This window comes from Aptenodytes forsteri, unplaced genomic scaffold, assembly GCF_000699145.1.
Source record: "Aptenodytes forsteri isolate BGI_AS27 unplaced genomic scaffold, ASM69914v1 Scaffold154, whole genome shotgun sequence".
Lineage (NCBI taxonomy): Eukaryota > Metazoa > Chordata > Aves > Sphenisciformes > Spheniscidae > Aptenodytes > Aptenodytes forsteri.
The window spans coordinates 2,725,390-2,747,655 of record NW_008794083.1 but is presented as its reverse complement, the minus strand read 5'-3'; the positions used below and the strand labels follow the sequence as shown (position 1 = coordinate 2,747,655).

The window sequence follows — 22,266 nt, the reverse complement described above, 5'->3', positions numbered from 1 at the left end:
GACCTCACCTCCGCGGCGGCAGCAGGTCTGGAAGCGGGGGTTTATTCTGTTTATTTTTTTACTTTCGCTCCCTCAGTTTATTCCTGTGAACCTAGAGTTTTGGTGGGTGGGTTTCTCCCCTCCCCCAGATCTCTCCTATACTCTTTTTCTATTAAAAAAAAAAAACAAACCAAACCCAAAAACAAAAAGGGAGGGGAAAAAAAAAGGAGGGGATGCGGCAGATTCTGGTGGAAGGGACAGCATACTATCTTCCCTGCTCTGGCCGTAGGCATGCGAGCTTGCTTTGCCCTTCTCAGTAAGGCGGCTGGAAGGAGAAAATACTGAGCCTGCAGAGGAATGAGCGTTGTGCTGTCTCTGAGCAAGTGCTGGAGGATTAGGAAACCGTCGTCAATAGTGAGGACGGTGCAAAAAGTTTTTTTTTTTCTCTTACCCATGCGTTGCTTCCATCCTCGTTTGCCTGCAGATTATATTCAGTGAGGGAGTTCTGTAGCTTTCTGTGTTCAATCCTGCATCATTTCACAGCTCTGTACTCTGTGGCGTCCACATACGTTGCCTGAGAAAAGCTGCAAAGGCTCTTGCTGAGCAAAAAATTTTGGATACCAGACTTGTAGATGACAGATCTGAGGAAAAAAGCCTTCTAAAGCTGTTTTGTCCCTCTCCATATTTCCCAATCCCTGTTGTTTTTGCATTGTTTCCGATGGCATTTTTAATGTAAAAGATAACAGAATATTTTCCCCAAAATCTATTTCTCACTGTTTGCATTCTCCATCCTTCTTCTCTTTTTCAGTTTCCTTTAGAAACAATATAAAAATACCGTGAAATACTGTGTGATTTTAGATTAAAGTCTAGCCTTCATGCTACGCTTCTGCAGTTTGCTGGTCAATTTGCTGCATTTCCCTGCGAGTGTTTGGGGAAAAAGCTGGAGACATTCATTTCTACTACTTGTATACAGTCTACCTTTGGTAGATTTTTAGGACCTATGGTAAAGAAACAGTCTTTCTGAATTGTTACAGCAGTTGTGGTTTCATATGTTTGTTTAATATTCTGTGGTTTGCTTAATTAAAAAAAAAATGCTTTGAGCTATGCATCTCTGCTCATTTTCATAGGCTTTGCTAGCCTTGTTATCCGGTACTTTCAATTTGGAGGTAACAGAGCAATTTCCCCCTAGAATTTAAACTCTGTTTAAAAGGCCAGAGGAGAAAACACATATGTAAATATGTATTCCAGCCATGATCAACTTAAAACATGTCTAGTCATTTTGCATTGATGCTTTTGGTTTTCATTTTCACTGTCCTTACAGTTCTTTCCAGTTTTTACTGTATCGTTCTGTGACATTGCACGTTGTTGTGTTTGGTGATCTAAAAATAATTTTGAGTCATGGATTTCTCAGGAGATGCTGTTGCACGTATTTAAGATGGCCTTTTCATGCGTACTTTTAACATAAAATACAGAGGATCTTTAATTAGTTTATAGGCATAAATTAAAAATTGGCCTGCAGTAGCTGTCACGTTATTTCATTGTGGGAACTCAGTAAACAGTAGATATGTAGGGAAGCGGTTCTAATATGGTAGATACAGGCTGTGGAAACATTTTTTAACACCACACACTTTGCTTTATTCTAGCTAAGAAACAGGTTTAAGAGGCTGGGGCATTGCATTTTGCTTGGGAAGCTTTAGGCCTGATCTTTCTTTTATGGGCTCTATAGATACAGGAGCACAATTCCATTGGTCTCTGGTAGAATTACTCTTGGTATAAATAAGAGTGAGAAGAGCATAAGACGGTTAATTTCTAGTAATTTATTCCCATGTATTTCCTGAGTGTCTGTTGAAACCAATCCTTCGTATGCTGCTTATATCCTGCTCTTGACGGGAGTGGATCCTGCAGTCCTAGGTAAAACATCCACAGGCGCCCGGGGCATGTGGGCTGAGTCAAGATCCTCACCTGGGCCATATGCACTGGGAGTGTTGGGTTAACTGCATGGTTAGGGTGGGCATGTGAAACCCATGGTGGTGCAGAGGGTTGGCTGCGGGCCAGGTGGATGGCACCAGCAGGCAGGATGTCAGTGGGCAGCGAGGGCTTCCCCTTGGCTCCGAGAGGTGGGAGAGAAAGCTGGGGTGGTCCCAGGCATCAGGCAGCCTCCATCACTTGATTACCCAGGTGCCTCAGCTCTGTTTTGGCCCTTAGGCAAGTTGCAGTTTAGAACTTAATAAACACTCTCCTGCCAGTCCAGCTGTTTCTTGATTCCTGGTTGGATCCCCCATCCAAATCTACTGAGCGCAGCAGAAAGACACCTAGAGCACTTCTGCATCAGCCCTGTGAGGGCCAGCTGCTGAAACTTGGTGTGGGAGGGCATAAGAGTATTTATGCCTGGTGCTTTTCTTAGTCATCTTCCTTACTCTTTCCCTTCCTAGCTGTTTTTGCATGGTTTTCTATTAAGGTGAATGAAAGACAGATTTTGAAAATTCTCTGTCTCTAACAAGATTTTAGATTCGTCCTATTGGCGGTGCTGACGTGGGCTGGTCTTTATCTGGAAAACATGTGCCAGTGCTAAAATTGCTTATCATAGCAGAGCTTAATCATAATAATTGTTTGGTAGTTTTGATATTATTAGAGATAAATTGAACTCCAGAGTGAGATCCTGCATGATACTATGATATCAGTCATTGAAACTCACATTAAGAGCCAAGGACCAAGAGTGGTGAGAGCAAAATCAGTAGATAAGTGTTGTTAAATCTGTGCATTGTAGTCACAATAGCAAATAAGTAGTCCTTGGTGAGATCACTCAGGCAAAAATATTAATAGGATAGTAAATGAGTAATTTTTAAAGTGTTCAGGACTTCTTGTAAAAGGTCTGGTCTAGTATTTTCTCATTAAGTAACATGTATTGTTAGTATATCTCAGTGTATATGACTCTTCAAAGACTTTGATTTCAGTGTCTTCTTGCAGTGCAAGTACATTCCTGGCCTACTTTCACACTTCTGGTATCAAGTCATGAATATATTGACTTATGATTATTCAGGTGAATGGGGTTTGAAATTAATTGGTGTATTTCAGGAAGAACTGCTTGCCAACAAAATAGTAGGTGACTTTTAAGCTCTTGCCTATTAAAAGAGAGGCGATTGTGTATTGCGTACATTTCAAAACCACAAAATAAATTTCTAATGCAGTTATATAAAGCACTCTAGAATTGTTAATAAATAAGACAGGATAAGTAATTTATAGAGTAAATTATTTAACAAGTCATGTGAGACTTGTGCTAAAAAAAGCCATGTTTAAATTCAAATGAAGCTCAGAACTGTTGTTTTTTTGGGTCTCTTTCATTTTAGCTTTCTAGGTTGTTGTAGATTTAATATAATATAAAACTGTCCACAAGGCTCCTCAACCCCCAGCCCCTTCCTCCTCAAAACAACTTTTGGCTGTGCAGCATTGCATGGCTTGGCTGGATTGAAAAGTTATTTCTGGTGACTTGGAATTGTACAATAAAACATGAGGCATCAGGCTACAAATTATTAACAGGGTTTTGGACAGTAGTGGTATAACTGCTGCTTTTAGGAATTTGTCCTTTTTTTTCTTTAAATCCTCCTTTAAGGATCTGGGTAATTGGTTAAGGTGAGTTGAAAGTAAGCATTATGAAAATCAGTTTTGTAATTTCTAGGCTCTAAAAATACTCCAAATATCACAAAGCATTGGGTTTTGTATATACTGGGGTTCTTTTTTTGCTCTCAGGAAACCTTTTGTATAGCTTGTTTTAGTCCTTGTCCTTCCGGTTGATGAGGACTGATGGGGCTCCTCCGGGTTCTCCACTAGGGCTGTCTTCGGCAGGCTGAGATGAAACAGCTCCTGCTGGAGGAGGACAGCATCCTTCAGGAGGGGCTCAGCATTGCGAAGTGTTGGGCTGGCAGAACACTGCCTCTCCCTTTATGTCTCTGGTCACTCAAGAGTTTTAAGAGACGTTTGGGATTTATATACTAAAATGAAAGCCATTTGTATGAATTCAAGGATTTGGTCTTGAACACGTTGCTTTCAAGAAACTTCCACTGCTTTCCATACTAATGAGAAAACAGAGAGCCTGGCAGCGCAGCCTGTGATATCTTTAGGATGGCATTTTCCAGATTTCTCAGGTTCTATTTTTTCTTTATTATTTTTATGCTGACAGTGTAAGGGAGGAAGTAGCTTAGCAAGATTCTAGATCCCAAATCATTGTAAAGCAAAAACTTTTACATAACTAAACAAGGGCCTTATTTCTCCATTTTGGATTTTGTTTTAAAGTTAGAGGGACACCCCCCCACCCCCCACCCCCGTTCTTTTTGGATTGCAGTTCTCTCCCTCCCCTGTTTGTCATCTGTCACTGCAAGAATGTCTTAACAATATGTCAATGAAGGTGGCCATCCACATATCCTTGCCCAAGCTGGATGAGCGTAGCAGATAATGAAGAGTAATAAAAGATGAAAAACGGAGCAGAGAACTCTAAAACCATCTCAATCCTTTACTGATGTTAAATGTATATTTAGCTTGTTACATCTGGAAAACCTCTCTTTGAAAACTGTCCTTTAAAAAGTGAAGCACCAATTGTATAAATTTATTAATTTACTTGCATTTCAGATGGAAAAGTAAATTCGTAGAGGTTTGAAAGCCTCATGCCTCTACTGCCTGGGATGTGAATATGCTCTGTTACTGGATGCTGTTTGTGTTTGCTAAGATCTCTTAATCCAAATGTATGTAGGCACATAGCTGCTATGAAAATCAAATATAATCAGGATGCACCTTAATTCCTGTTCGATTGTGAGCCTATATTTTCAGAAACTGCATAAAGCAAACCAAACTACTCTCCCTCCTGAAATATGCATATGGAGATCCTGTTTCTTACATAGCTACTATTAACCATAACATTGAACAATCATAATGGACTTATGGGAAAGGAGCCATGCCATGGAAATTCTGTTGTGAATATGCAATTTTTTTTAATTTTCCTGGAAGAAAATGACCTGCATTGAGTGTTGATCATCGACAGAAGTTATAGCTGAAACTTAAATATATTTAATACCAATTCAGCTATTCTTGTTTCTGGCTTGTGTTGTCATCGGTAGGATACATTCTTGAAGATCAGATTTCAGGTCAATATTTTGTTCCTGGACAAGGCCTGAAGAAATGACATTTTTTTGCAGAAGGAAGAGAAAGTGGAACAAGGCAGGCCCAAGGCCCAAGGCATTTTCAGAGGCAGTTTAAGAGATCGTAATCTCTGAATGGTGTGACTTGAACCAGTCTTTTGCTAAGCCTGCTGGTCCTGATCAAGCAAGGTACTTAGATGCCTTTTATTTCAGGGGGAAGCTGAGGTTGATATTCTGGCCTTGTTAAAGTCAGTGGCAAAACTGGATGGAATTATCGTTTCACCAGAGTAGAGTAGTTTAGAGGACACATGTGAAGGATGAAAAGAACTTTGATTTAAGTATTTTCCTGCCTGTTTCAAGTTTGGAAGAGAAGGGGCCTGTTGCTCCATTATTTGGTGTGTTTTTGACTTGCGGCTTTTCTTGGATCTCAAATGTTTTCCTACTGTGTGAAGACTAAACATGTCGAGGCAAGAGGAAGTTGAGATTATTTTAGAGGGGTCTTTTATGAAGTTTTAGATAATTCTGTATTGAAATGAACCTGCACCTCCGTGTACAAAACAGTAGCAGCTGCAGTCACGACAGGAGCTTGTGCTGGATCCATAGAGGATGTATGATTCACTGTATACAGTTGTCTGATGTATAAGTAAAAGAGCAATACATTAATCAAAGTTAGTCCATTGGTGAAACAGGAAAGCAGTGAAATGGCAACACTTCTGAGCTCCTTATGGAAGAGTCTGTCCATAGAGCTTTAGTTGGGGCTGGGCAAGTTACCTATTTTTCCTCTTGGTTTTGACAGTTGAGCCAAAAGAAATCTTCCAGTTTTAGATTTAAATGAAATTATTTTTACCTTTTTTATTTCCTAACCATACATGTAAAAATAATTCAGGCTGTATTCAGCAGATATCCTGTGAAGTGCGTATGTCCCACATTGCACAATCAGATGCTGTATTCCATATGAAGAGTGTATAGGACGTGACTTTTCCCATTCTTCTGCAACAACTGTCTGATTTTCTGAATGCCAGACGGCACAGCGAGCATATGTGGATAAATCATGTGCACATACTGGGCATGTCAGACTTACTGGGCATGGACTGGGAGACTTTTCACAGCATGTGCTGCGGGTGTCATGCACTAGACTTGCTAATCATGTCTGGGACTGTCCCAGGCCTCAGCATTTAGAATCTGGCAACTCCTACGAACTATGTAGCGAAGGCACTTAACTCAGCTGGCTACTCTCCTGCCAGCAATGGAGAGCCTGCTTCTTCCAGGAAGTGATTCAGGAGCCTAAATTAGGTTCCTCCTGCAAATTACCCGATGAAGGTGTCCCCTCCTCTCTCCACTGGGTATAAGAAAACCTTGGGGACTTAGTTCACTGGGGTGAGTGGAAAAACCTAAACCTTCCTTTTAGCGAGCAGGGTCACGCTGTGGAGTAAGCTGTTGGTGTGGTCCCAGGTGAACCATTTCAGCAGCCCATGTGGGGAGCTGCTCTGCTTGAAGCAGAGCATGGGTCTGAACCAAGGTCTTGCATGGCAGCGTATGTGTTATGGTCCTGTATGGTGTACAGATGTGGGCTTGCCGTGGTTCTTCCTGTCCGAGTCGCCTTACTTGGCGTGGAGTATTTAAATGTACTTTTGGGTCAGGGAGCAGGGCAGTCTGTTTAGCTAAGCAACTGTGACGTTTATTTGTGTAGTGAGACAGCTGGGTCCTGCTCCGCTGAGTGTTCAATTACGGCAAAAATTAGAACAGTGTGAACAGGTAAGGTTGAGACTGCCCTCTCTGTGGTTGCTTTATAGCATGGTATCTTCTGAGAGACTGGGATCACATTCCCTTAGGGAGAGGAAGGAATTGAACCTGGTACTCCTGGACGCTACTGGAGCATTATTTCCAGCATTTCTTCCAAATCTGTTGTCTTCTACCTCACACAGACGTGTCTTTTTTTTTTTTAAACAGGTGAATCTATTTGGTGAATATGGATCTAGTTCAGGAAGGTGACATTCCTTCCCCCCTCCAACCCCCCCTGCTAGGTGGGTGAATAGTCTATTGCATATTCATCTCCTACTCCTCCTTCCAGTCTTGCCTCTACCTAATTTTTAGACACAGGTTTTCAACCACATTACGCATACTGTGTTCCTCACCTGGTAAACACATACACTGTACTCTCCTGCTGGGAGCAGTTCTGTTGACTTCATGGGACTAACTGTACATGCAATGTACTTAAACATATGCTGAAGTATTTTACAGTTTAGAGTGGTAGCAATATAAGTATCTTTTGAAGACTGTGTATTGCACACATATTTATACATATACACAAAATTTTAAACTTTTCAGGTTAAATTCAAATAGATTTACAAACATTTTGAATTGGCACAAATCCACATGTGACATTAAGGCACCTAAATAGAAAAATATTAATGCTGGATACTACTTCTGCGCTAGACATCACTGCAGATCCTGGACTGTCTTGTTGCCTGGAGCCTTTGTAATTTGGGGGATGTGGACCTAGGTGGCACAGCTGCAGAAATAGATACCACTTGTCCTGGAGGTGGGTGTGGGTGGAAGTACGACTCTGTCGATCTTCCCTGCCCTGACCGTTCCTCCCAACACTCCATGGCATTCCTGTCTGCCTGGAGACAGGGCAGTTGTTCCTTCTGTTTGCTTGGTCTGGTTGCATGCGTAGTTTTCGCCTGCTGTAGAGCACTTCTGCATATTCTTACGACTTTTAATGAACGGTTTAACTTGAAGCAGTTTTGCTCTTCACAGTGGCTATCTGAAATGAAAGGTTTAGGAGGTGAGAGTCCTAACAGTTGGAGGTATCATTGAAAGGTCTGCTTGATCTTGTATAATTGCAGGTGAACACTTACTTTACCTTCACCACGCACATCCTGGGGCGGGGGGAATGCTGCGAAGGTGTGTAGGTTGGAGGAGTGCTGAAAGGTGCATACAGCGGTGTGGTGTGGTCATGAGAGCCATAAGGAAAGACAGGCCGGCGGATGAGAAAAATATAAGCAGTGGCAAGGACAGAAGCTGTAAAGGTAAATGAAGAATGCTATGAAAGTAGTAGTGGGTAAGGAGAAGGCGGCTTTGCAGAAATAATGAAGTTTGAAGACTACTGTAGGAAAAGATGTGTAAAAGAGGTACGTGCAGGGTGAGTTTAGTTTGAACTTTAGGAGAGAATGGTAGAGAAGATGATCTAAGACTTGTAATTATGTTAAAATGGAAAACTAATGCTTACAAAAGAGTGTATTTTCCTAAAGTACAGCAATAAAGACAACCATGAGTGCATTTTTAAGTAAAGTTGATCTCACTCTAGAAGAGGCAATACGTATATGTCAGGCAGCAAACCGAACAGAAATACAAAGAGAAACCTGAAAGACAGACACAGAACACTTGTCTGCATGTACCATTGCAAGAGAGAATTTCCCAAAAATCAAACTGGCCAAGTACAGGAACATGGAAGGTTACGGAAACAGTGGCAGCAATGTGGCAGTCAGCACGAGTATTCGAAATACTCTGGATACTGACAAATGTGCAGAAAGTGTAATAAACACATCATTATGTTAATATATGCGGTGCAAGTAAGAAACTACTTATACGAAGTGAAGAACAGGATTCCTCAAGTGAAGAGAAAGTGCTTTTTTTAGGAATGCTAATGGAAGAAGCTATCAATTTGAAAGAACGCCCAATTAAAATGAGGAGAAATGGACTGTACAGGACAGAGAACAGAATGGAAATAAATGTGATAAAAGAAGGTGAAATGGGGAACTGGGAAGAGCACATAAATGTGGAAGAGTAAGGAGAGCCTCTGAAAGGCTTTAGCAAAGAAGCAATTTTAATGCTGTTGAAATGCTTTCTGAAAAATGCATTGGGTAAATATAAATACTAAGATTGGTGTTGACATACAGAAGGTGGCAACCTGTTCTGGGCCTAGAAGAGTGAGGTGAACATCAAGAGACTCAATATCATGGAAAGTCAAAAGGACAACCCATAACCCTTTTGGAATGCTTTGGTAACATAATGTGAAGATGTATTCATGTATGTCTTCCATTAAAAGACAAGATACGGCTTGGAGAAGACACAGATCTGTGGTCAGGGCTACACAAGATGTTTCACAGGTCTTGGGAGAGAGGCTAGGAAATCAGTTGTGAACCATGGCAGCAGATGGTATCATTTGAAGAATGGAAAAACATCTACCAATTGGGTTCTCCATGTAATAATTGCAGAGAAAAAGGGTAGAGATTATGACCACATGTAGACTCTCAAGACTTAAATTTTTATTTAAGAAGAAGGAAAATTTTTGCTGGCTTATGGAAAGGGGAATATTGTTTGAGATGTCAGGAGTCAAATTATTCAGCAAATTTAATGTGTTAACAGGATATAGATGGATTTTCCTGGATAGATGGCTTCAAGTTTTGCAGTTTCACTCCGTTGTTTGGAAGTGCTACCTTTTGATCTGTATTTGGCATGAGGTGTATTGCATGCAGTGAATGAGACAGTGAACAGTGTAGCAGGTATGGACATATGTCAACAATCCAGTGAATATCAGAACAGATTGAACAGAGTATTTGACATTCCAAGAGCCAGTAATTTTAAACTGAATAAAGCCAAGTATTAATGTCAAACAGTGGAAATAATATATGTGGCGGGAAGACTGACCTCAGAGGGAATATCAGAGAGAATTTCTTATTTTGAATCAAAGAGTCAGGGAATATTGAACATGTCAAAACCTGGGGATAGGAAAAAGATTTAAAATGTTGTGAAGCATACTGATTTATGTCAACAAGTGCTTATCTAACTCTGGAGGACGTACAATTCACTTAAGACATCCCTTCCACAAAGTCATTGCCTGAGCATGGGCGCCTGGAAAGAAGAGAATTGAAAAGTTTTGACATCAACCAAGATGCTTTAATGTTTTGATTCACTGAGGGACCTAAAAAGATGCATATAGAGGATGGTTAGGATCAATCTTACTGTGCTGTTACGGAACTGATGTTTTGCCATTCTGATTTGCACCAAGGCCAGTGACAGCTACAGAGGTGGTGTATGCAAGTGCTGAAAAAGAGAGTGGTTGTGTTGCTAGTCTTTGAAGAGTCACCGCACTAGGTGGTTCTGCAGGAGAAAGAAATGTCACATATATTTGTTTGTATTTATTCATTCCTTTGAGATGCCCTTTCTTCCTTGAAAGCCAAATAATGAAAAACCAAAAGATTAGTCTTACGTCTGCTTTCTATCGAGAACTAATGAAAAGCCACATTCACTACTCTCCTTTTGTATGTTATTTAATGTGTGATTTTTAGTGTATATATTATAAAGGGATGCTACAGGAGTTTAAGCCTCTTCCTAACAGTCTACAGAGATGATTTCATACACAGTGGATGAAACGTGTTGTGTAGATAAGTATAAGGTCAGTGATTAAGACATATCTTTTTGAATAAATAGGTCATTGTCTGGCCAGCTGATACTTTTTCCTGACTATATCAAGGAATATCAACATTTCCAAAACATCTTTGCTAAGGAAAAGCTAGACTGTAGCTGTCAGTTGTCCTCTGGAGAAATGTCAAAACTTTATGTCTTAGTGAAATATCAAGCGTACGAACTTCATGGAGCTAAAGGGGGAGGACAGGTCTCCGAATGGGGAAAATAGTTAAATAAGCTTTGCATGCATTTTGGGGAAGTAATTCTGAAGGTGGAGCTCGTCAAGGGCATGAATCTTAAATCTGGAAAGCTGCATGAAATGTCTGGAGAGTTTGCTTCATTTGGTAGTCTGCTATTTGAAGAGAACAGAACAAACACCTTGAAGCCAAACCAGAAACGTAAGTAAGCCCAAGGGTGCATTACGTTTTGTTTTCCCTGCCTCTAAATATAGTAACTGTTTCCTTAAACTCTGCATTGCAGACATATTCATTTATTTTTACTTTTGCCTTCATGTTTGCATAGTGTAAAGAGGGAACTAAGGTTGGCTGGAAAACCGTGGGCTTTCCATTTCCCAGGGAGTTGTAGTCATAAGCAAAAGTATGGATCCGCTCCTGCAGTGCCAAAACAAGATTGGGATCTCCACTGAATTCCCACTTTCTCCTGCTTTAAGCTGGTGGGTTGGCACTAATTGTTCGGGATGACGGCTTTAGAGAAGCAATTCCCAATGGCAACTGTGTACTACTAATTGGATACTACTAATTGGATAATCATAGTATATTGGCACAGAGCAGAATGTCTGAGTCCAGCTGTTTCCTGGCAGTTGACGCAGCCACACATCAAGAACAGGGAATTCTTGAAGGTAACAATGATCTGTGACCTTGGCTGTGAGATGCTGAGTTCCAGATTGCCCTGAACAGCGTGTCATCTGAATGTGGGATATGCGTAGTGAGGGATTTGCTCAAAAAATGGGCGTCCCTGTGGCTGTAAAGAAAGGTCCCAGAGTTAATTATGTCAGCTCCAGAGCTGCTGTACTGGAACGTGGAGAGCTACCTCCTGTAGTCTTCTGTGACTCACGGTTAAATACTCTAAATGGGAGGAAGAAAACCTCAAAAGGATGACTGAAGGCAATCAGTTTTTCACTCTTTGTGAAATACAGAGTGATCTGCAGTTTAAAAAAAAATACCACAACAACACTTGCTCAGAATTTGTCAGGAGACACCAGACAGCCAAGGAGTCGAGCACCTGTTTGTAAAATTGCTGAATGCTAGGTAAGTCCACAGCGGACTAACTCGACACACTGCCTCTTTCCCGAGTTACGGCTTGCTCTTTTAGCAGTAGAAGTTCTGTTTCTTGAAGTTGGCCTGATGAAATCTGGCACCGATGGTACCAGATGGAGACAGCAAAATACAATAAAATAATTGGAATAAGCCTGTATATCTGTAGAGAACTTGTTGCTTGTAGGTGTCTATATCATGCTCATTGCTTGCTGTTAGACTTTCCTTCGTAGGGGCAGCTTGGTCCTGTGTAGAAAGATTTCTTGGTTGAGCGGAGATTATATCATTGGTCCCTATATCTGTCTGAAACCTGGCATTCCTGATATGTGTAGCTCTATGCTTCATTTTCAAACTATGTGAATTTGAGCATTATTTTAAATTTGGTTTCAGAGGGGCTGCAAATGAAACCCATTTGAATCTGCCAAGTTTCATCAAGTATTGTGTCAAACTTACAAATTTTGCATGATTTTGATGCATAATCATAAATCAGCCCAGGTGTGCTGAAAATGCCCCTAAGTTTTAGCATACCTGTTGATGAACTTGGTCTGACATTTGAGTTTGTAAGAAAATACAGCACTGGGGAACTTTGCAGTGTTTAATTGTTGATGTTACCATACAGCTCTTGCAGTAGTATAGACTAGGGACATATGTGACCTGTCATTAAATGGTAATTCATCTACTGACAGTTCAATGTCTGGAGTGTGCTGCCTTTTTCCCTAAAGATTCTGTGAAAAAATAACTCGGAGTATAAAGTTTTCCCAAAGTTCAGAAACATTTCACCAGGGAATGTTTATTAATTTTAAAAACTTTTTTCCCAGCTGTATGAATCAGTGCTAAACATATAATTGATTTATTTTTTGTAGTGTTAAAAAAATATGTTTCCAATAAAGGGAGATTTCTGGCAACAGAAATACTTCTGGAGCTGAATTACAGTGTTATTTGCTTGCATGTATGCTGTTCAGACTAGTGCGTGCTAGTTTTCCATCATGTCCTTATAGCTCCAAATGGGGTAGTATACCTTAACATACATTAATCCAGAGGAAATAGAGTAAATCAAGTAAGTTAGGAAGGCATACTGCTGCTGACCAGTTTTTTTCCAGTTAAAGAAAAGATTTGAAAGTTAGAGTGAAATCCTTTTTTGAGCTATTGAAATCCCTTTTTGAGCTATTGAGGCACAAAATAATCTAGACCACTTTAAAGAGCAGACCCTGCTTTCTCTTCTCATGCTCTTGCAGTTCAGAGGTTGCTTTACTGACATTATACAGACTGTATCCGTAGTCTTCCCCATGTGTAATGAGCAGAAGTGAAGACCACCCTCTTAAAGGAGAACTTTAAGGAGGAGTTAACTCTTTTACGATAGGATTTTAAAATATCCTTTCCAGAATGTTGCAGAAGTGGTGAAGTATGAGTGTGTGACGTTATTCAATAGCTGCTGAAGTGTGCTGAGATGAATGTGTTATTGTAGGTTGCAAGGTGCAGTCAGTAGGTGTGATATCCTGAATGCCTTTATTAGAATTAATCAGTAGTTTACGAAGGGGAGATGAAATTAAAGGTCTGAAAACAAATATTGTTTACTGATGACTTACTGAAGGAGAGGCAGAATGCTATAGTATTATCAAGTGAACAGTACTGCAGGCAGCTGAGGTTTTGGTTTAGAGGGAGCAATCGGTATTTGTGAGCTGCTACTTGTGATCTGACTGGGTACTATGCAGCCAGGTTTTGGCCGTGCTACACTTCGCTGTGGTGTGCTTCCAAGCTCCTCACGTGACTTCAGCCAGCCATGAGTCAGGATGTTTTTCTTCTGTGCTACAATAAAAACGTTCAGTTAAAGAACAGGGTGGATATTCTTAAGGGCAGGCAGGCAAATTACATTTCTCAGCGTCGCCTACTTCAAGTCAGAGCTTTTAGAGTATTAATGTTTGATGATAAGTAACATCAAGGTAGAGTAGTTGTGAAGAAGGTATAAATAGACTTCAGTTAGGGAGAGGTTTTATTTTAAACCTCCCTCTAAATTAAACAGAAGAACAACTTCCCGTTACAGTGTACAGCTGTAGTCATTGTACTCCTTTCTTTCTCACTGCTATGAAATAGCTGCAAAGGCTTAACTTAAAACAGACTTGTTAAGCAAGTAAGGAAGCGTAAGAGGACGTGACCTGCTTATGGTAAATTACATCTGTCCACTCTTTCTTCAAGGATTTCCAGCTGCGTGAAATTTGCTTTACTGTCATGTTCTGTACTGAGAGTGTTTTTACAAATGTATTGCAGAGCAGTTATTGTTTTGAGTTAGTTGCACTTAGCCAGAATTTCTTCTGGGTCCCTACTCGAAGTATGGTTTTCAGTGGTTTCTTTTGGTTCTTTCAGTTAGGAACTGGAATCATAAATCATTCACCATAAAGAGACTAGTACCAGCTGAGAGTAAAGTATCCCCCCCCTTGCTTTTCTTTAAAGGGATGCACTAAGAGAAGGAAAGAAAAGATCATAAATTCATGCTGCTGCTTCTTCCCAAATACCATCCGTTTGGTTTGTTCCCTAATGGACCAACAGTGATCTTTTTATATAGACTGTGTGCTCATACTCAGATCTTCGTCTGATGTAAATTGTGGTAGCTTCATTGACTTCAGCAGACCTGAGCTGTTTTACACTGGCTGAGGCTTACCACAGGATGTAATACACTAATATATTTCTGTGCGACACTATAAGTTATGTCAAGTTCTGGAGCTTCTCGTAGTGGGAGGTTCTGGTTAAATGTTTTTATGATTAAAATTGCAATGTCAGATTTGGATGGGTGATAAATGCATTTGAGTGATGGATCTGCGTTCTGGCAGTGTTTGTCAGAGGTTTTTTTGATGGCTTAATCTTCAGCTAGTACAACTGGTCGCTCAGTTTCTTTTCTTTTTCTCTTCTGAATTTCTTCTCCCTCTGTGTTTCTCTGTCCATTTTCCTTGATTCCTGCTCTTTTGTGTTTTCCCTATCTCTATCTGGTCTTGACAGGATTCTCATTGGTTGAACACTGAGGGCAGGATGAGGAAGGTATCTTTGATACCTCTTGCATAACTTTATTCTAGCATGATGAGGTCCAGGTGACAGAGAAGGTGATCATGAGTTCTACCTCAGGGCGGGTTCAGAGGAAGTATGATCATTCACTTGCAGGATGCTCAGGTGGAAGAATTGATAGTCTTTTATAAACTACTTCATTGCTTTTACTTGGCAAAATATGTAAATTTACCAACCAACAAACAAAAAAATAGATTAATAAACCCCAAGAGAGTAAATCAGATTGCCTTAAAAAATCCAAGGAAGGAAACACAAAATAAGAAGGACTCTATTATCTTGTAATGGGTACACTGTGTTAATCTTATCCTAAGAAGTCCTGCAGAGCACTCAGTGTCATACAATGCTGTAGTGATGTGTTTTGTCTAGCGTCATGCATTGTCTTTTTACTGCCCTTCTTTTTCCCAAGGGATAATGAATCCCATTAGGGGAAATTTTTGCTTTTCCTGGTACTTGGCAAGAGCATAGCCCAAGTCAGCTTTGCAGCTTTGGAGGAGAGCCCAACCCAACTTTTGGGATTTTCAAGCTTCTGTTGGGATGTGGGCACACAGTGAATTTCTCTAACACACCAGTTGAGGTAGATGGGTTGCCTTTGGGAAAGCAATACACCTTTCCAATTCACCAGAATTCCCTTTAAATTAAAAAAAAAAGCTTAAAATGAAGACAAGTTTTATTCTAGCAAAGAAAGAGTCCTCCTTTTTAGGAAAACCTGCAGCTTTGGTTAGTTCTGGAAGCTCATGACAATACAGGTGAATCTCTGTTTAAGTTTTTCTGGGACTGGGGTTACCTTTTGAAAATGCATGGACTCTTTAGCAAGGCATCTCTTACATCAGGCTTACTTTTCTGCCCATAATGTCAGCAGAATTGCAGTTTCCACCAATTTCTTCTTCCTAGACTGCACGACTTGCATTGTGAAACTTTTCCTTGCTGCAGAAAAGGTAACAGATTATCATCCCATGCATTATCTGTAAAACATTTTAATTTCCAGCCTGTGGGATGTCACTGGTTATTCATAGATCTCACATGATGATAATACAAAGAACCGGCTTGCATGCCCACATCCTTTTGGGGTTCAGGCAGATATTCATGGTATGTGAGTGGACTCGGTGCTTTGGTCTACTATGACAGTTTCTCTTCTCTTACTTTCCGCTGCTGTATGTAACATTGTGAAGTACAGCCTCCCTTTCCTCAGTTTTCTTACTGCCACACCTTGTAAATAGAACTGAAACTACTTTGTGGAAGGGAGAAAATCAGTTGAACAAGTAATTAAGTTAACAACATGAGAGAAAAGACTAGGGCAGTCCGATCCCCCCTCAGTGTAAGTGGGGGTAACTCCATTGCCACCATTAAAGTTGGCCCTATTGCTGTTGTGAAATCCATGAGGTAGGGAGGTGTGTCCTGGAAAACGGTGACACTGTAATGCAGCTTTATTTACAGTGCCTTCAGGGTGGCTTGCTTCCTTGATGAACAAGGCTTCGGTTCCCCTGTGCAAAACTCAACTGTTTCTCCTCCAGCCCTGTCCCACAGAGTACTATTTAAATGACAGGGAAGATTTTAAGGAGTGCTTTCGCTCTGCAGATGCTCTAACTAGATCTTTGTGTTAATTGCAGTAGGTCAGCAATCACTGCTGACTTTCAGGCATCAGTGCTTGATCTCTGAACAGTCAAAGCCGTGGAGGGATCCACTTTCATACTTTTTTCTGTCTTGCTTTTTCAACAGTTACATTGCAAACCAGCGAAAATTAGAAAGTATCAATGACAATGAAGTTGGATTTTATGTTGGACTTAAAAATCTGTGAGTATATGGGATGCATATTTTATAAAGCGATTTTTTATTTCTTTTATAGAAGCATATAGAGACCTCATCAGAATGTAGGCCTAACTTTGTGTGTTGTAGAGGACAGTTGTAGATCTTGCAGTTCAGCTGTGTTGAGATTTCATCCACACTCTCATTTTAACCATTATTATCATTATGCTTTACATTATATTTTAGATTAAATATTCTAACAGTTTTATGTATTTTCACAGGACCGTGGTGGATTCAGGCTTAAGATTTGTGTCCCGTCAGGCATTTGTGAAAAACGTCAACCTACAATACATGTGAGTAAGGATAGTATCTGCCTTCTAAGTCAAAACTGCCAAACTCATGTTAATTTATTTAATTGTTAATTTATTTCTCTCTTCTACCATTTCCTTCATATAAAATGTTTTAACAAGACAGACTTATAATGGTCTTCTGTCATTAATTGACCCTAAATAAGATATGTATGGTAAGGAAGTGGCAGAACATAGGAACCGGCAGATCATAAGAGCATAACGTGGGATGGTAAAAAGACCGTCCAGTTCATTATCCTGTCTCTGACAATGGACTCTGGGTGTGTCTTTTGTGGTAAGTAGTGTAGCACAAGGAGTGCCTCTCTCCACTGAGTGAGTTGGTGCTGAGGGTGTGATGTCCACACTGTGCATCGCACTCAGTGACATAGGTTTGACTAGCTCTAGTCTGGTTCAATGGGCTGAACATGTTTTAGCAGCTGCAGTGCAGTAGGTGCATGCATGGAGCACATCTAATGTAATTTGACCAGTGTGCGTGCCCAGACTGTGGCATGACTTTGAACTTAAGTCCTGTTAGTAGGGATGATCTGAAGATTCACTTTGGAAGCTCATTCAAGATCTGAACTAAAGCACCCAAAGCAGAATATAAGAACGAGGTTACTGTCGCACCCAAATGCAATTTGTGGTTCATGAACTTCAGCAAGCAGAGTTGGTGCCTGTGCAGCTTTTTGGCTGTGGTTTTCTAGATCACTTACACTTTAGGTTTAGCAAAGGCTGAACTGAACAAAGTTCTTTCTAAAAGTACAGAGAAAAATGATCAGCTAAAATGAAAGACTGTTGGTTTTTAGTATAAGTACATGTCACTGAAGGACTGTAGTGCCTTTTGGTGGGACAGACATGGAGCAGTTTGCTTTGCTACTTAGATGGAAAACTGTGGATCTAGTCCTACAAGACACTGAGATCATGTGAGGGGTTCAGTTCCTCACAGGTACCCTGTTTTAGCCAAGTATTCAAGTGTGTGTTTCAGTCCATCCATCTTCGTTAGAGATATTTAGCACTTAACTTAATCCCTTGCTTTTGTTAAAGTCCTAATGAGATTGGGAAGATGTAAGGCCAAGCTTTGGGCTTGTAAGATGCTTCCTTGTAATATGGAAGAACTGTTGAACTGAGCACAGGCTGATTGCTTTGCTAATGAAATGGAATCACGTTCCGCACCTGCATTTTCCAAAGAATGGCAATTAATTCATGTAAGGAAGTGGACGTGAATGTCCATATTTGCCTAAACAGTAACTGCTGTCCTTAATGTGGAACAGTCACTGGAGGAGTGTGAACCAGATCTTGTTGGCTTACATGTTACTTCATATAGTCATTAATAAAGTAAATAGCTTTTACTATAATCAGTTGGTGATATAAGGGATGTATCTTCTAGAGTGAATTTGTGTGTTTACTTGTGTAACAATTGCTCAGTGAATTATGGTTGTAAAAGATGAAATTCCATAAAGCCAAGTGCATATGCACTGGCTGTGGAAATGCGCAGTGAGAACTTACTGGCTGAGAGGCACATTTGCAGAGAAAGATTTAGTGGCTGTGCTGGGACAGAATCTCAGCGTAATGTGGCAGAACAAAGCAAATTCAGTGTGGGATCAAAAGGAATTTTGTGTTAGATTTCTACATCTTTTCCCCATTACCTTAGCTGCTGGGAAGGCATCTATTGGAATAGTGTATATAGATGAAGACACTGAGTCTACCCGTCTTGAAAGATATTACAGAGAAGAGCAACAGAGCTATAAGGAGCATGTAAAGCAAATAATTTAAGGAGACTCAGAGGCTGAGTATGTTCAGTCCAAGAAAGAGAAGACTGAAAAGGAACATACATCTTCTTATCTTTAAAAGAAGAATAATTATGATGAGAAGAGCAATCAATTCTCTCTGTGACCATGAGTACAGAGTGAGAAATAGTGCATTTAATTTGGAGCGAGGTAAATAGATGTTTGGAAGACCTTCCCAGCTTTATGGGCAAGTAGACACTGCAAAAGGTAACTGAAACAATTGGTGGGATCCTCTTGATAGGCTTTTTTGCCTGTTTCCTTAGGGAAATGGGGTTTGTGCAGTCACAAAGTGTCTTTGTCTCCAGTGGTTGCTTCTAACCAAAACTTACACAAGTAAACAGGTTTTCTGAAAACTGACCATTGGACAGAACAGGGACACCCTATTAGAGTTCCCACGTAAGGGAAAAGTATCGTTGTGCATATATGACCTGCTAGGCACGACAGAATCCATGTGGACAAGATGTCTTTAAAATACTTCAGCTTCAGGAAGAGCTTCAGCTGGAGCACACAGTCAAATGTGGAATACATATCTGTTGGTAAGCAGGCTTTACTAGATGTGTAGTTCATGAAGTTGCTTGTTAGAAACAAATTAGGCTGACTGACATCTGTTTGGTTGATGTACATGGAATCCTGATCCAGAATACTTACGTTATGAACCAGGAGCTTATCCAGTCTCGTACTGTGTTTTCTTTTGGCGGGGATTTAGTAATGTTAGCAGACACAGGATAAGCCCAGATAAGATGGAAAATATTAAGTGGCACCACCTGCTCTATATGCACATGACAAAGCAGTAAGTATGCAGACATTTTTTTGCTGAGGCTGATCTATTATCCCTGCAAAAAATGCGTTTGTTTGTTTTCTCTGGGAAGTCTTGATGCACACTAAAATGTTTCTGAAAGCCCCAATGAATCACTGCTTGTTGTCATCAGCAATAAAACTCCTGTTGACTGCACTGGGAATGAAGTGCAGCCCCTGTTGTGGTTGGGACAGTGAAAATTATTAACAGCTGAAATAATTTCACTTTGCAAGAGTAACCTCCAAGTACAGGTCTTTGAGAAGTCTTGCATTTTATTTTGAAACAACAGTTTGTTACTATCCTGTAAAGAAAACAAAAACTCCAAACACTTTTCTGAAGACTGATGTAACTGTATAAGCTTTAATTTTGCTAGTGATACTATTACAGTTTTCTTTTTCTTCTATGAAAAATCTTTTGATGTAGTTAAGGAGCTTTATTATATGAACGTAGTATTTATTTTATGAATCATAGAAGAATATCAGATTATAAGGAACTTATTAACACACATTTCCTTAAGCCCTTTTTTGTCATTACCTTATTTTCTTGGCCAAACTTCTGTAGCCCAGCTATCTTTCTAGAGTTATGTATGATGACAAGATTTGAGTAATAACGTAAACAACAGGAAAATAAATGCTCTAATAGGTATTACTTAAATGTAATTGATAGCCTTGCTCATCTAATTCTGGTATTCTCATTGACCTTAGACTCAAATTAGTCAACAGTTGCATTTAACAAGCTATTAAACAGTCCTAGTTTAGTAGTACTGTAATTTATAAGCTGATCTGCTGCCAACGGTAATTTTAACGGACTTGTGTAATACATGTGCATGGTGTACTGTCAATACCTTTAAACATAAAAACACATTTCACAGCAAGCACGTATTTCCAAAAATGTTAAAAAATAGCTATTGTTATGTGCCAGGCTGTGTATAATTGCATCGCTGAATCATAGATTTGTGAGTGTAGTATATATACAGCTCTAGGTATTAAGATGTGTTTGTATCTCTACACTGTTCAGGTTTAGGTAGGGCAGCCAAATGAAACTGTTTGAGACCTTGCTGCAGATTTTCCCTTGCTTGCGCACAGGACTGGCTCCAGCCATAGGCAGAGCAAGCAGTTGCCTGTGGAGGGAGACTGAGCGTAGCAAAATGGCCCTTTCTTCACCTCTTACCCCCAGTTCTCCTTAGATCTGTTCCCTCCTCTTCCTTCTTGACTCCCCTTGCCAGGAACGCTATAGGCAGTAGAGCTGTGCCTGTGTTGCTAGCTTTTGTGAATATTTATGCAGCTTCTCAGGCTGCTTTTGTACTCCTCACATTGCCACAGGTTTGCTTTTGGCTGAATTAGGGCTAGCAAGTTTAAAGTGAGCTTGATATTCATATGTAAAATACGGGCATGCTTTTGACTGAATTTGGGTCCTCTCCTTATGTATATCTTTGGAGCCAGGCTCTGTACTCCTGACTTTTTTTTTTTTTTTAATGAAAAAAGGCTTTAGAACCCCAGATAGATCTTCTTTGGGCTGCTTTGATGATCATCTTTTGTGGATAGTTGAATTGGGGAACTGATTTATATTCTTTTTCCATGGAAGTGGAAGTGTGGTCCTTAACTACTCCATAATAAGCCTGGCAGTGATTTTTTCACTTAACATGAATTAAAGAGACCGCAGCAGGCATCTCTATAATCAATATACAGTGCTCAGTTTATGAAAAATATATATAACATTAAATTTACTGTCAAAGTACCATTTAAGGTGATAAATCTGTAACAGTGGTCTGAAAAATTTCTGTTGAATTACTTGTCAACTTCAAAAACCTTAAAGTGCTAAACTACATGGCAGAAAAGGCTACAGTCCTGGAAGCACTAAATGTTTCAACCCATGATCAAGAATATAGGCACAGGAATTTTTTAATTAATTTTCTTACTGTTCTTACTTACTTTTTCTGGTGCATATCAAGCACAACTGGTAAAAATCTGAGAAGACAATTAAAGCTATCAAGGTGCTTTTGGTTTTTCAAAACTGGAGTTGTTAAAATAATGACACTCTGTTCTTTTGATAGTTTTATTAAATTATCAGTCCCATTTTTTCACTGGCTCACATGGAGTCATTGATACCTGCACAAAGTGTTCAGAAAGTAACATACATGGTGACATTTGGGCAGTAAGTCTGGCTCATGAATCTAAACAAGTAAGGGCTATTCTTCTGCCTAAAGGTTTGCAATAATCCTCCAAAAGCAATGACTGGCCTGAGGCTAAATGAGAAGAAGATATAGCTGTGGAGCACCTAATTCTCACAGTCTGCTGTCTGATAGACAGCAGATAGCTCTGAAGCAGGCAGCTCAGCACCTCACAAAGAGATGGGATGAGTAGAGGACCATGAGCAAGTTGAGCAAGGAAACATAAGCAGCCAGGAGGAAATCTTCAGGAAGGATAGAACTTCAGTCCTGCCTGTGAAGTAGTGTCCTGGCTTCAGCTGGATAGAGTTAATTTTCTTCCTAGTAGCTGGTACAGTGCTGTGGTTTGGATTTAGTATGACAATAATGTTGATAACACACCCATGTTTTAGTTGTTGCTAGGTAGTGCTTACAGTAGTCAAGGACTTTTCAGCTTCCCATGCTCTACCGACTGAGAAGGCTGGAGGTGCACAAGAAGCTGGGAGGGGGCACAGCCAGGACAGCTGACCCCAACTGGCCAAAGGGACATTCCATACCATGTGACGTCATGCTTAGTACATAAACTGGGGAAAGCTGGC

The 22,266-nt window shown here is 40.2% G+C and overlaps 1 protein-coding gene across 1 annotated transcript in view; it reads left to right on the top strand.

Moving 5' to 3' along the window:
* Window positions 1-16,570: 16,570 nt before the first annotated feature.
* NTRK2 (neurotrophic receptor tyrosine kinase 2) overlaps window positions 16,571-22,266 on the top strand; it is a 189,340-nt gene continuing 183,644 nt past the window's right edge. Inside the window, exons 1-2 of the mRNA XM_009273172.2 lie at window positions 16,571-16,639; window positions 16,873-16,944. The gene's annotated coding sequence lies outside the window, so the exon portion shown is untranslated. The remainder of the gene's footprint in view (window positions 16,640-16,872; window positions 16,945-22,266) is intronic.